Source organism: Ctenopharyngodon idella, chromosome 5 (genome assembly GCF_019924925.1).
Source record: "Ctenopharyngodon idella isolate HZGC_01 chromosome 5, HZGC01, whole genome shotgun sequence".
NCBI lineage: Eukaryota > Metazoa > Chordata > Actinopteri > Cypriniformes > Xenocyprididae > Ctenopharyngodon > Ctenopharyngodon idella.
In genome coordinates this window covers 36,297,077-36,311,403 of record NC_067224.1, presented here as the reverse complement: position 1 = coordinate 36,311,403, position 14,327 = coordinate 36,297,077, and the positions used below count along the sequence as shown (strand labels likewise).

At 38.3% G+C, this 14,327-nt stretch overlaps 1 protein-coding gene across 1 annotated transcript in view; it reads right to left on the bottom strand.

Annotated features, from left to right (window-relative positions):
• sema4c (sema domain, immunoglobulin domain (Ig), transmembrane domain (TM) and short cytoplasmic domain, (semaphorin) 4C) overlaps nucleotides 1-14,327 on the bottom strand; it is a 208,532-nt gene that overhangs the window by 146,404 nt on the left and 47,801 nt on the right. The window contains exon 2 of the mRNA XM_051894155.1: nucleotides 4,306-4,352. The gene's annotated coding sequence lies outside the window, so the exon portion shown is untranslated. The remainder of the gene's footprint in view (nucleotides 1-4,305; nucleotides 4,353-14,327) is intronic.

Genomic DNA, 14,327 nt, shown 5'->3' with positions numbered 1-14,327 from the left:
GAGATGTGGTAACTGTAGTATAAGCGGAATAATTGACTCCGGGCCATTGAATTCTTAGAAAATAATGCACACTCCGCTTTGCGTCATAGCCGCATTACCACCTCGGGCGTGCATTATTTTCTAAGAATTCAACAGCCCATCGTCAACTATTCCTTACGTAAACATCTTTGTATTTTTTCATGTTTGGAGTGCGTATCAAACTGCCAAAGTCACGTGAACTATTGAAGTTTCAAAACACTTATGACATAACGAAGCCTCGTTTACTGAAATCATAAGATTTTGGCGTTCTGAACCACTGATTCGAAACAAATGATTCGTAAAGTTTTGAAGCTTCATGAAGCATCATTTTTAAAATTGCCTATCACTAGATATTATGGAATAAAGTCGCTATTTTGTTATTTTTGGTGCACAAAACCGTATTCTCGTCGCTTTATAATATTATGGTTAAACCACTGTAGTCACATGAACTGTTTTAAATATGTTTTTAGTAGCTTTCTGGGCACTGAAAACGGGAGTGTTATTGCTGGCGATGCAGGCCTCACTGAGCCATCAGATTTGATCAAAAATATCATGATTTGTGTTCTGAAGATGAATGAAGGCCTTATGGGTGTGGAACGACATGAGGGTGAGTAATTAATGACAAAAATTTTCATTTTTGGGTAAACTAACCATTTAATGAAATTTCGTACATAACATAACCCACATAACTCTTCCCATACACTTGTACAACAGACATTTTGCCCCACTTTGCAGAGCCAGTCTCCAGATATTGGGCAGTCAGAGTTGACAGATTTCACAAAAAATTGTGTGTATGGTGAGCACATACCCAGAATTTTTAGCTACATATTATGAATCCATCCAGTTGGATATCAAATGTGTTTTGAGTTGATTTTAGAACACATTGTTTTCATTTGTCATGCGTTTCCTAGCAACGAGGTGCATGTTTCTGTGTGAGTTTGTTGTGTTTGGAACAACTTGAAAGTCTGGAGGTGTGTGATCCTCAGTCATTTAGTGTATGATGCCCATTTTTTCCTGTGTAGCCATTTACAAAGTCGGCAAGTGTATGACGCCTAGTGTTTGAAAATCTGTTCAGATTTTAAAAGTCATTAGTGCATTCCAGCCTTAAGTGATGAGACTTGCATTTTTTTGCCTGACAGACAATGAAGCCCTGGGTTGTTGTTTTTTACGCACAGCCTTGGAAAGTATACTTCATTTGGCTCGTATGCATACACAGGTGTTTGACGCATGCAGAGTTTTGAGCAATCTCTCGCCATGAGTTACAACCCATTTGTACTACGGGGCTGTTGAATGCTCTAATCTGATTGGTTGACCAATGTTCTAAGGTGTGCAATTATTTTCAGGGAAACGCGCGGCTAAAGTAGTTCCAGCAGGTCTTGACCGCATTGCAGTTCCATATCACTTCGCCAAATGTTTTAAGTTATCTCAATAGGTCCTTACTACCTACAACCGCAAAAGAAACAAAACCCACAATGACGCCGAATAAGCAAATAAATAAATATAGTAAAAAATAGGATGAAAACGACAAATTATTGTAAAATACGTTTTATTGTGTCCTGAAAGCATATACTCTCTCTCGTGTTATTATTCTCTCGCGCGGTATTATTCTGCTATCAAGGCTCAAGCCTTTGTTACTAGTTCTGAAATGATATTTTGGAATTAGCAACGAAGGCTTGGGATGAGATGCATAAGAAATTAGTCCCACACACAAGAGTGTTTTAAGGACAAAAACCTGACAAATGTCTTAAATTACAACATCGGAACAGTGTTTTGAGATGTGGTAACTGTAGTATAAGCGGAATAACTGACTCCGGGCCGTTGAATTCTTAGAAAATAATGCACACCCGAGGTGTAACGGCCACTCCGCTTTGCGTCATGGCCGCATTACCACCTCAGGGCGTGCATTATTTTCTAAGAATTCAACGGCCCATCGTCAACTATTCCTTACGTAAACATCTTCGTATTTTTTCATGCTAGAGTTGTACAAATGAGGGTACTTTCTAACCTTTTCGCATAATCTCTCGTCTATGTAGGCCTCCATTGTCACTGTAGCTTTCATGCATTGTGGTCTGTTCTGTTTATGCAGTTTTTCTTTGACTACCTTGTGAATTGATGCCCCCAGGGCACGATTACTACCTTGTGGATAAACTAATTACTGCCAAAAAAATTAAATGCGCAAGTGCGACCTGCACGGTTACAAAAATCCGGTGGTGCACGTACAATAGGTGTATACAATTCTGATGACGAAATGTGCATCACGCGCACTGTACGCTGACCTGAACTAAACTTTGGGCAAAATTGGGCAAAAAAATAAATAAATAAATTGCATAGGATTCGACTGGGACCAGAGGGAAACCAGCCAGAATCCCATCACATCACAGAAACATTCAGGAAACAACCAATAACCAACTACTGAAAAAAATGTAGCAGGCCAAAATCTACAGAAAAATAAAGCTGAAAGCTATTGTGCAGAAAAAGTAGTTAATTAAGCTGTAGTACAAGGAAAAAGATGCTTTCTGCATTTTACACTACTTTACATTTTTTATAAATATGAAATGCTAAAAACAGCCAGCTTTTTGATTAAATGCTGGTTCAAAGGTAATACTTTCCAATAAAGTTGCAATAATTTCTTAATATTAATTAATGCAATAGTTAACATGAGATTACAATGAACAATACTTACAAAAAAAATTCCATACGCTATTCAGCAAGGATACATTAAAGGATTAGTACTTCTGAATCAAAATTTCCTGATAATTTACTCACCCCCATGTCATCCAAGATGTTCATGTCTTTCTTTCTTCAGTCGAAAAGAAATTAAGGTTTTTGAGGAATTCCAGGATTTTTCTCCATATAGTGGACTTCAGTGGGGTTCACTGGGTTGAAGGTCCAAATTGCAGTTTCAGTGCAGCTTCAAAGAGCTCTACACGATCCCAGACGAGGAATAAGGGTCTTATCTAGCAAAATACGTCTCCGCTCCCTCCTTCAGGGAACGAGGGTTACATACATAACCGAGACGTTTTCTGACTAGCACAGCTAGCCATGAATCACAATGTCTGAAATGGTTTCAAAAACAGGTGACCATGCAAACATTACAGGTCAAAAAGAAAGGGCAAAAAAATCCTGTACTACCCAGACAAAATTTGCCTCAGATCAGCTGCGAAAGGGCAAAACTGTTTGAGGGAGTTTAGGAGGAAAAATCCCATTCCGGCTCTCGTGGGGCTCATTGAGACATGAGGTTGAGCTTTGCTCAAATCATTCTGGCTAACAAAATAAATGGATAACAACACTAAAAATTCGGTAATGGGTTCTGAGATCACATCAGGCTGGTCATTAATCTAGCTCAGTGATGTCGGTGTGTGTGTGTGTGTGTGTGTGAAGAGTCGGGGGTTTGTTGTCTCTGTTTGTGTCCTCAGAGGAAAGAGTTCATTGCGGTAGAATGAGAATGCTTTCTGGCCATAACAGAGACAGAGATTTTCTTCACGCCAATGCTGTTGGTTCACATTAGTGTGTGTGCTACAATGAGAACAGTGTGGAGAGCCACTGATAAATAATATACATATTTGCAATTGGCTTCAATTGCACTACGGAAATGCCTGCTACTTGGCACAACAATAAATCACGTATAATGACTTTTGGTATTCATTATGAGAATCTTAATATGCACTTTACGTAACCAGGTAGTAATAAACTAAAAGGGGTTGATGGATTAGCATTCTTAATAATCTGCCTCTTTTCCTCTATTATAGCATTACACAGGCCTAATTTAACACGAACAGAGAAAGTGATAAAAAATTGAAAAAGATTTAAATCGAACTCATGGCTCCTGAGGGGCGAGTGCTCTGTAGAGCAGTCGAGCGATCATTTTATACAGCCCTTCAGTGTGAGAAATGATGTCCATACTTCAAAGGAACTTCAATCAAGTTGCATTTCTATGCTTGATAAATAATTGAGGGATACTCAAAATGGCCTTGAGTTATACCATTCATGAATGTCTCTGTGAATGTGTCTGACACATGGAGAGAAGAGAGTGAAAGAGAGCATGTGAGAGAGAAAAGAGATGTACATCATTGTTTCAGAGACTTCTTCATCTTTGATGGTTTTTACATGAATAAAACAGATTTAGCCTTTGGAATAAAAAGATGACGTCCCACATGCATGGAGTCGCAGTAGGTCGGCAAAGGTGGCGTTTGGACAGGTGACTCTAACTGCACACAGGTGTACTTTGGAGTACAGATCTGAACCCACCTGCAGAGACAGCACAGCCGGGGAATATAAGATACTCACAGAGACCGCTCACTTTGATCCAGGGTCCAAAATTAACTTTAACACACCTGCCAGTGAAAAAAATGTACAGGTTATGAATATCTCTTACCAGGCATGAAACTGAATTTTTGATAATTGCTATACATTTTGTACTTATTTGATGTTTTGTCCTGTATATTAATGACAAACAGCAAAGTTTGCTGTGTCCTTCGCAGGACAGTCTCTCGGTCTTAGTAAAATTACACCTGACACAAAAACTGAACGAAACACATTGTGATTATGTTCCTTATTTTTGCATTGTGGAGGCTTAATGTAGGGAAATTTCACCATATGTCTCACCACATGGAGAAAAAACATTCTAGATTAACTTCTGAAATAAGAATTGCTAAGACAGATGTTTTCTTTAGTAGATGTTTGCAGTCTTTGATTGGCATTCTTATAATAGATTAAACTATTAATATAACTGCAGTTCCTTTTAAAGTTTCTGGCCACTTTTATTTGTCAAAGTCGATTCAAACTCAAATTTGGCACGCAGCAAGTGTTAATTATGGAGCCTGCTGTCACCAATTCTTGGCTGCGTGATACTGTTTGTGTTCCAAAACCTGAGCTGACACACGCTATACTGTCTACATAGGCAGTTACCTTCTACCTTACCTCATAAGTTATGCTCTAGATAGTGAAACTGTAATTGTTGTAAACAAACAAACAAACACACACACACACACACACACACACACACACACACACACACAGGTTTTTGCTATCTTAGTGAGGACATTCCATAGGCGTAATGGTTTTTATACTGTACAAACTGTACATTCTATTCCCCTACCCCTAAACCTACCCATCACAGAAAACATTCTGCATTTTTACATTTTTAATAAAACATTGTTTAGTATGTCTTTAAAGCTATTTTAAATATGAGGACTCATGAATGCATGATTTTTCAGCTGTTTTCCTCATGGTGACCAAAAAAAGTTCCACAAGGACAAGGATTTTGGATATTGCCATCTTTGTGGGGACATTTTGTCTCTATAACGTAGAGTTTACCAGGACCACACACACACACATATATATAATAAATGCCTAATTAAATATCACAGTGACTTGTGGATGGGCTCTTTTGACTTTTGAGCTACACACAACAACCTAGAAACCACTCAGACCACCCTAGCAACTTCATAGCAATGCGCTAACAACCACTCAAAACACCTTACTCACTAAAACTCTCACTGAAATGAATCAAACTTTTGTCATTTAAAACTTTTGTCAAAAGTTTGTCATTTAGCAAATGTTGATAAGCTAAAGATTCTCTTGAACCCATCTGTCATCTCAGATACATTTCCCCTCACTGAGGATACGTTCAATGCTGCCTTAAAATTGAGAGTATTTTTACTGAAACTGAAGAACTCACATACTGTAAGATGCATTAAAATGCTCTTTAGGTATAGGCAGCTTAGCAGGTTTTGGAAAAGAGCTAAAAACATGCATGATATTTCACCACATTTGGAGAAATGGAATGAGCGTGTAAAGCAGCAGCGCTGGGTTATGCATGGTTAATCTTTTTAAAAGATTAACCATCTTTGTAAAAAAGAGTGCACTGATGAAAGAATTTCTAAATTAATAAATGATCTCTTAGATTAAATTAATAAACATTCCTTACAGATTGAAGGACAGTTTTTATTAACATTTCTTAATAATGTTAAAAATTCAAAGGAAACATTTCAACCATAGAGAGAGAGAGAACATTTTCACTTTGAAGAGCAATAACTGAATCACCATCTTAAAGCATATATCAAAAGACGAAGCGAGAAAAGTCACACTTAAAAAGATGTAACACTGGTACATTTCAGCTTTGTTAAATCAAGGGCATGAATGTATTTTGATAGAATGTAACTGAGACAGCTATAGCAATCGCTAGCTAGCAACATAGGTCTACTATAACACAGAAGTTTGAAGTTAGATGTAAAATCAGAAATACTCTGAGAGCGAGCTACGATTTACTTTGTGTCAAAAGATACAAAGATCATTGGATACTATTGACTTTCGTTGCATGTAAAATATATTTCTGTCATGACAACTATCTGAGTATTTGGCATAGTAATGGATATTAATGAGCTCATTGGCTACTGATACAGCAGGAACCCAGAAGAGGTTTGTTCTTGCACATCAAGCAGTTTCGGTTGAGTTTCTGTTTATGTTCGCTGATCAATGTTTATATGTGTTTATAAGCCTAAATTCAATCTGTTCATCATATAAAGCGATCAAGTCTCTTCAGAAAATTTGGAATAAACCATTCAATTCATTTGGATTAGTTTTATGATCTCTTTATGAACTTTTTGAAGCGTCAAAGTAGTAGTTATGTAGCTATATATGGAGGGACAGAAAGCTCTCTGATTTCATCAAAAAGATCTTAATTTTTGTTCTGAAGATGAACGAAAGTCTTATGGGTTTGGAGTGACATGAAGATGAGTAATTAATGACAGAATTTTCATTTTTAGGTGAACTAACCCTTTAAGTCGCCAGCCACTGGCAGTTGTGGTAAAAAGTTAGTTTTAGGCCCTATATATAACTGGGTAACTAAAGGCATCAAATGCAAGTACATGTAAATTATGGAGCTAGAATAGACTCTTAAATAATTCACGCAAAAACCATGATGCACACATGCGTATCCAATTTCACATGCATGAAACCTAATTCATGTGCACAAAAAACAATTATATATTCATAAAATACATTTCACATATGCAAAACACAATTCATATTCATGACTTGAACTGGTCGACAGCTGATAATGCAACACCCAGGTAGGCACGACCTCACGTGATAATGATTGGTCGATTGATAAGCTTCAATCCGATTGGCTAAAGAGTACGAATGACCCGGGTGAGAGGTGTGTGCTGCCAGGAGAGTCTCAGAAATACACACACACACACAAATCCAAGGTGATTCACACGCGAATGCGAGGATAAACTCGTAAGTTTCAAACATTTGAAACTTTTGTGCACAGTTGTATATCTATGAATTGTGTTTTGCATTTGTGAAATGTGTTTTATGAATATATAATTTTATTTTGCGCACGTGAATTGCTTTTTGTGAATGTATATATTTTTTCCGTGCACGTGAATTGTTTTTTGTGCACGTGAATTAGGTTTCATGCATGTGAAATTGGCTACGCATGTGTGCATCATGTTTTTTGCGCGAATTATTTAACAGTCTATTGTAGCTCCATAGTAAATGCAATATGTAAAAATGTAAATTTTCAAGGCCCAGTGGTGAAAGCTGATGATTTCAATCCTAGAACAAACATTGCATTAGAATCATCATTAGCCATGAAGGGTTTGCATCTATGCCTGGTGCAAATTTTATGCAGAAGAATTTGATGAGTCCCACTTAAAAATACATTTGTGTGTTTATGCTTCTAAACTGCTAAAACTCATTTCTTATATTCATAAGCTCTCATCTACTTCTATCTCTCAGTCTCTGATTGGCTCTGATGTTGTTCGAATCTTTCGTCTTTCCTGCACTAAAACTTCTTTTAACCAGAGCTTTTACCAGACAGAACTGAATGAATAAATAATCAGAGTAAATCTTCAGGGTAACTTGACAGAAAGGCATACTTTGCATCATTCAGTTTCATCAGCCAGGCTGTGGGTACACAGTGTTTTTTCAACCTTGTTTTTGCACAAATTCAAAACACAACCTTTAAGTCTATCCAAAAAACTGTGAAGGCTGACCGAAAATGTTTGTGTGTACTCATGCTAAACTGAAGGAGTGCTATGTGACAGCTCTGGTGCTGTGTAGGGTCATATAAGAGGTGAACCAGCTGTTGGGGACGTCAAGCACACCTGATAGAAAACAGTTCTTCAAAATCACCCAAGTGCCGTTTGTCAGCCTTGATGTTTTACAGCAAAGAGAAAAGCTGCCAAATGGATATGCTGGAATCCATCTGTCTGAGCTAGCTGCATGAATGTCAATTTATCTAAGGTTGAGTACAATCTCTCACAGGGGCATAATGCAGTAATTTTGTTTAAGTAGTCCTGGTATACTTTGTGGCCTAAGTGAGATAAGACATGAACATAGGAAAACATTTTTAATAGTTTAGAATTTGAATAGTTTTTGCCATGCATAGGAAGCAAAATTTCTTCCAGGAAATTTTCTTCGTCCTTCACAAAGACTCTGATCTTCTCTGATTAGTCCAGTTTTCAGCTTTGCCCAACACCTGTTCCTCTAATGGTTAGACAGAGACCCGGAGAGGCCTACAACACAGTGTCTCGCACCCACTGTGAAATTTGGTGGAGGACTGGTGATGATCTGGGGGGTTTTCCAGTAATGCCTGCTTCAGATTTCGGCAATCCTATAAGATCATTACAAATCACACTGTACGACATGGATCTAATAAACTTGGGACATGACTGTACGATGATGACACCACCTATTGAATTGTAAGCTACGACGCAAGTTAGTATAGAAGAATAAAACATCATCAGCATGCGCTAGTGGTAAACGAATGGAGCAAGATGAATAGCAATTTGGCAATTGTAGTTTTTATGTGTGCTGAAAAAAAGAGGAGGAAGTGAATGAGGAGAATATGGACACCATGTTGCATTTTTATTGGCTAGTCAGTACATGTAGGTCGTAGCAGCAAACACATTGAGAGATGATCATGCTAAATTTTTGACATTGTCAGAAAATGATCGCAGGCTATCTTAGGTCACAAGACCGTGACAACGGCCATCTTTGAACCTCTCTCACTGTATGACGTAGTACCACAACTACAGAAATCACCATGATTGGTCATCTTCCGTCTGGGACAGCCCAAAATCATACAATGTGTACCACAATTGTCATTAGGCTGGAATCAGGCAGATCCATCTTTGTGAAGGATGCATGACTCAAGCCACGTACAAGTTTATCCTGGAAGAAAACTTGCTTCCTTCTGCTCTGACAATGTTCCCCAACTCGAAGGATTGTTTTTTTCCACAGGACAATGCTCCATGCCACACAGCCAGGCCAATAAAGTTGTGGATGGAGGGCCACCAGATCAAGACCCTGTCAAGGCCAACCCAATCTCCAGATCTGAACCCCATAAAAACATCTGGAATGTGATCAAGAGGAAGATGGAAGGTCACAAGCCATCAAACAAAGCCAAGCTGCTAGAATTTTTCACACAACAGCAATGTGAAAGACTGGCAGAGAGCATGCCAAAAGTTTTCTTTGCATTATTCGAGGTCTGGTTATTTTATGACTCTAAAAGACACTTGAAATTTGGACGAAATGTTGTCAGTAGTTTATAAAAATGTTAATTTTACTCAAACACATACATATTAATAATAAATCCGGAGAAACTACTATATACAGTTGCATGAAAAAGTATGTGAACCACTTGCAGAATCTGTGAAAATGTGAATAATTTTAACAAAATAAGAGAGATCATACAAAATGCATGCTATTTTTTATTTAGTATTGTCCTGAGTAAGACATTTTACATAAAAGATGTTTACATATAGTCCACAAGACAAAAAAATTTAGCTGAATTTATTAAAATAACCCCGTTCAAAAGTTTGGGAACAATTGATTCTTAATACTGTGTGTGGTTACCTGGATGATCTACAACTGTTTTTTGTTTTGTGATGGTTGTTCATGAGTCCCTTGTTTGTCCTGAACAGTTAAACTGAGCTCTGTTCTTCAGAAAAATCCTCCAGGTCCTGCAAATTCTTCAGTTTTCAAGGATTTTCTTTTGCATATTTCTTTCCAGCAGTGACTGTATGATGAGATCCATCTTTTCACACTGAGGACAACTGAGGGACTCAAACACAACTATTAAAAAAGGTTCAATCATTCACTGATGCTCCAGAAGGAAACACGATGCATTAAGAGCTGGGTGGTGAAAACTTTTGAACAGGATAAAGATGTCCAAATTTTTCTTATTTTGTTGAAATATCTTCTTTTTTTTCATTTAGTACTGCCCTTCAGAAGCAACAGAAGATACTTGCATGTTTCCTGGAAGACAAATTAAGTACAATTTACCTTGATCATCAAATTCAAAACGTTTTCAACCCCCGGCTCTTAATGCATCTTGTTTCCTTCTGGAGCATCAGTGAATGTTTGAACCTTTTTTATTAGTTGTGTTTGAGTCCCTCAATTGTCCTCAGTGTGAAAAGATGGATCTCAAAATCATACAGTCACTGCTGGAAAGGGTTCAAATATGCAAAAAATCCTTGAAAACTGAAGAATCTGCAGGACCTGGAGGATTTTTCTGAAGAACAGAGCTCAGTTTAACTGCTCAGAGCAAACAAGGGACTCATGAACAACCATCACAAAACAAAAAAACAGTCATAGATCATCTAGGTAACCACACAACAGTATTGAGAATCAATGGTTCCCAAACTTTTGAGTGGGGTTATTCTAATAAATTCAGTTCAATCATGACAACTCTTGGAGTGGATTAAATTCAACCAGCATTTATTAGCATGGGGCATGAAGTATACATGGCTTGATTTTGGCGTACAAGATCTGCTACGTTGCTGCTGCTGTTGCTACTGCTACAGCTGCTGCTGCTGCTGCTGAGCAAATACAAATTGGTTCAGCTTAGTCGAAGAAAACAACAAGGAAAAGGCTGCTGCAAGAATGGTAGAACCCCTGTAGCAGATCTCTACAGGTGGCGCTGGGGAGGAGGAGGGATAACAACGCTTCACATTGCGCAGCTTGTCGATCGCAGGCTAGGGTACGATATATATGGTTGCGTGGATTTGGAATTACTTCTGATTGGCTGGTGCCACGGCATAGAAAGAACCAATCAGCGCTCGGTTAGAGTTTCATGACTGAACTTTGTATCTATTTTTTTGTCTTGTGGACTATATGTAAACATCTCTTATGCAAAATATCTTACTCAGGACAGTACTAAATAAAAAATAATATGCATTTTGTATGATCTCTCTTATTTTGTTAAAATTATTCACATTTTCAGATTCTGCAAGTCGTTCCCATACTTTTTCATGCAACTGTATATATATATATATATATATATACACCAATCAGGCATAACATTATGCATTATGACCACTAACAGGTAAAGTGAATATCACTGATTATCTCTTCATCACGGCACCTGTTAGTGGGTGGGATATATTAGGCAGCAAGTGAACATTTTGTCCTCAAAGTTGATGTGTTAGAAGCAGGAAAAAATGAGACTTATTTGTTCAGCACATCCCACAGATGCTCGATTGGATTGAGATCTGGGGAATTTGGAGGCCACACCTCAAACCTCAAAAAACCTCAAACTCGTTGTTGTGCTCTTTGAACCGTTCCTGAACCATTTTTGCTTTGTGGCAGGGCGCATTATCCTGCTGAAAGAGGCCACAGCCACCAGGGAATACCGTTTCCATGAAAGGGTGGACATGGTCTGCAACAATGTTTAGTTAGGTGGTACTGTATGTGTCAAAGTAACATCCACATGGATGGCAGGACCCAAGGTTTCCCAGCAGAACATTGCCCAAACATCACACTGCGTCCACCAGCTTGCCTTCTTCCCATACTGCATCCTGGTGCCATGTGTTCCCCAGGTAAGAGACACACACACACCCGGCCATCCACGTGATGTAATTGCTCCGTGGTCCAGTTCTGATGCTCACGTGCCCACTGTTGCCACTTTCAACAGTGGACAGGGGTCAGCATGGGCACCCAGACTGGTCTGCGGCTATGCAGCCCCATACGGTGCACTGTGTATTCTGACACCTTTCTATCAGAACCAGCATTAACTTCTTGAGCAATTTGAGCTACAATAGCTTGTCTGCTGAATCGGACCACACAGGCCAACCTTCACTCCCCACGTGCATCAATGAGCCTTGGCCGCCCATGACCCTGTCACCGGTTCACCACTGTTCCTTCCTGGGACCACTTTTGATAGATACTGACCACTGCAGACCGGGAACACCCCAGGTCTGACCATGCTCTGACCCAGTCATCTAACCATCACAATTTGGCATTGCAGCCTAATATATCCCACCCACTAACAGGTGCCGTGATGGAGATAAAAAAAAATTATATATATATATATATATATATATATATATAGTTTTTATTATTAGTAGTATTATTATTATTAATTTTGGAAGTTGCATTAAGAATCTAAACAGGAACAGGAACATCTAATCTTTCATACATGTCTTGTTTTCATGTTTTACAGAACACCAGGAAATAAAGTACAGGGAATATCTGAAAGAAAATGAAAGCAGGGAGGCAGGGAGAGGATTTATGTTTTAGTATTTTATTAGAAATACAGTGAGCACTAGGTGTGTGTGTGTGTGTATGAATAGGCCTAGTGTGTGACTTTACATAGTCAGCAGTACTCATGGCTGGGCTGGCTGCCCAGTCTCAAAGCGAAGAGAGGAAAGAGGAATTCCTGCGCTCACAGCATGACCTTCGACCCAGGATATCCTTCCTTAGGGCACTCCCTCTTGTCCTCAACATGGGCCAAAAGGGATATCATTTATGTCCTTAACAACATCTAATCATTAATTATACGGCTTTAAATTAATGTTTCATGACACCATGACCATTAAAGTCCTTCAATGACAAAAATCTATGGTGCTGAGATTCAGGATAATTACTGTAGACAAACCACTAAAACTATATTGTCGCTGTCGGGTGGAAACCTTGTATCTTCATATTTCATCATTTTTGTTTATTTATTTATTTTTTGTTTTCATAAATCATTAGCATTGGTCACTCATTACATCTGTCTGTGGGTTTTGCAAATATTTGACCAATGAAAAAAGGGCTTGTGACTAAACCTCGTAACTTTATTGGATCCTCTAACTGTCGGTAAAACCTCATAACTCCACCCCGCCTCAATCTTAAATGAAGTGCCACACACATTTTTGACTGTCTCTGCTTGTTTGCAACGCAAAGGTAAATAAAGAGCTGGTTGTTTGATTAAGTACAGCATTTTCTTTACTCAAGGAACTATATAGAGTATTAGAGGCTAATGCTTTATGTATTTGAGGAGCAGAGAAGATTGTCTTAGTCTAGCGTACACAATGTGGACTGTCAATCATTTTAGATCAGATTCCAATCAGATACACAAATAATACGATTTGGACTGACAGTGTGAACGTAGCCTAAAATGTATTGGGAACCACTGGCCTATAATATGCAGTACCCAGGCCTTTTAGTATTGTGAGAAATAGTCACTAGTAATTGCATATGTTAGTACACTTAGAACTTGCTGGCCTCCGGGGGTGTGTCAGCTGAAATGCTAATGCCATAAAACTTGGATTACATTATTAATAATCATTATATGTCTCATGAACCTTTTTTAAAATGTAATTATATGGGAACAATAAAGTAATTATGAAGGGTCCAAAAGAAAAGTACAAGAAATATGAGATCAATTGAGCTACATTCAATGTAATTTGCCACAATGGTTTTTCATTTGGACAAGTTGAAAAGGCCATTATTACTTATTTTAATATTAGGAATGGGTACATGACTGTATGTCAATTGCCACAGTACTTTCTAACCTTTCCACAACTAACAATACATTCGGGTAGCCACATTTCACTGATGTAGAATGAATTTCTTTGACCTCATTCTGCAAAGAGCAGCGGTTCAAACTTGAATGCTTCACCTCCTTTATTAGGTTCATCTCAGGTTCCATGGTTATTTGTGAGCAATCCAAAAGCCTCCAATAACCCAATCAGGATTAGTTGGCCTTTGTAAATTTACACTCCGAAAACAAGCCAGCATTCATATCCCGAGGCTCATTTCTGCTGCTGCTGAAAATGAGGGATATTGTGTCAGGGGGCATTTCATGGCATTTTATCAAAACAAGGGCCATACACAAAGTGGTGTTAACATCTGGAATCCACTCAAAGGAGAGGAACATTTCTACGACATGTTTTTAGTGTCAAGATAGTAAGTGCTTTGGAAAACCATTTGAAATCATCAAATTGGGGCTTTCAGATATACAGACTGTGATGCTCAAGATACTGTTTATAAATATGGTTTTGCACTTTGTCAAAAAAAAAAAAAAAAAGCTT